Source organism: Poecilia latipinna, unplaced genomic scaffold, assembly GCF_001443285.1.
Source record: "Poecilia latipinna isolate Pla-1442-1.1 unplaced genomic scaffold, P_latipinna-1.0 Scaffold1065, whole genome shotgun sequence".
Lineage (NCBI taxonomy): Eukaryota > Metazoa > Chordata > Actinopteri > Cyprinodontiformes > Poeciliidae > Poecilia > Poecilia latipinna.
Genome location: NW_015113681.1, coordinates 198,400 through 200,253, shown reverse-complemented (window position 1 = coordinate 200,253; position 1,854 = coordinate 198,400).

Below are 1,854 nucleotides of genomic sequence, written 5' to 3'. Positions count from 1 at the left end.
ACATCGTGTCTTTAGGAAACTTTCAAAAGAAAAACAGAAGATTTAGGATGTATCTTACTTTTGACAGAGTGAAAGACTATAAATAGTCTTTACCACCTGTGTAAACTTTGCCGGTGAATGTTATAACACATAATATAAGTTTTATATGTTACATTGTTTCATTTCTAATATAGGCCCTTGTGTCAGATAATCTAAGTCAATGTTAGAGAATAAACTTTTTAAGATAATCTCGGTTAGCTTTCAGAGCGGGGGCTGAACACCAAGCACTATAGCGCTATACCAGCTAGCATTAGCTGGTATTTCGCCGGTGGACATAAATACAGTATAATAATATTCTAATCACAAAATATACACAATATTATGTCCATCTTACTTGCGAAAAGTTGTCTGTTGAGCCCTCACGTCAATAGTCCGTCGATCTGATCAACAATATCCCGCAGTGCTGAATCATCTTCTGCTGTTTTGGTCGAGCAAAGCAGGAGGGTATTTTGTTTGCGTCTCTTTTTTGTTTGCGTCTCTTTTTTGTTTGCATCTCTTTTTTGTTTGCTGCATTTTATTTGCTTTTTGTTTGCGTCAACTCTTCTTGTTTGCTGCATTTCATTTGTTTGCGTTTCTTTTTTTGTTTACATGTTTTTTCTGTTGCTGCGCATTTGCACCTGTCGGCCACCGTACACAACCACATCCTCAACACCCACCGTGTGATATAAACGCATGACGCAGTTGCCTCTTGCACAGTGAGATAAGGCGGCTAACTGGAGTTCAACGTAGCAAACGTTCCAGATTACAGAACAGTTTTTGGTGAATTATATATATAAAAAAAAAAACGTTTTTGGTGAATAAAGTGGAGTAGACTTGCTACTTGTCAGATGACAGAAAACGTTGAAGTATTGTTTCTGCTTCAGCACGGAGTAGCGGTTTAAGCAGAGAGGTAATGAAATACAACAGACACTGACAGGCCTCTGCGTCTGCTTTTCTCTGAAGAACTACTGAACAGGAGGAGACAGACAGGTGAGGAAAAACTGTTCTTATCTGTCGATTCAGTATTTTTTATCATACAGACATTAGGCTGCTGTTGTTGTGCTATTAGCTAGCTGCTAGCTAACGACTTTGCTAGCAAAGCTAGATAACTAAAAAGCTTCTTCCCTGTATCATTAATGATAGCAGTTTTTCTTCAGTATCGCTTATGCAATAGGGGCACATCGCCCGTCCAAAACCGATCATCTCCATAATGGATACATGTCTAATTTGCTTTGCTGCATAAAGTACATCGCATTTATTCTGGCGTTAGGTAAATGTATCTTGAAGGAGAATAGCACTTAAATAAAAGTCCAACAAGGATATTAATTTAGAATTAAAAATAACTCACCCTGAATTACCATGATAGATATTATGTAATAAAAGTGTGTCATTAATGAAGGGGAAAAAACTCAATCCAGACTTTAAGTAAGTTTAGGGTGTGGTTCACAGAGTATGGAGCTAATTTTTTTCCCCAATTATTGAATGGAAAAAAAAAAACTAACCTCAGTTAAGTAAAATAAAATTGTAATCAAAACTTTTGGAATTGTAATGATTTCTTTTTTAAAAACAAAAAGTTTTGTTTAAAAATCTTTTTCTTTTTTAATTAAATAACTCATTTTTGTCTCGTGAACTTAAAAAGTTATTTACCAAACAAACTTTTATTTGCACACATCAGAAATCTTTTGTTGTGATTTTAGGCCCTGGCCACGACGTCATGTGAGAATCACAAGCAAAACTTTGAGTCACAAACAAAAACTTAGAATATCAAGAAAAGATTTCTGACATGCACAAATAAGTTTGTTTTGCAAAATAAATTCACTTCATGAGACAAATGTG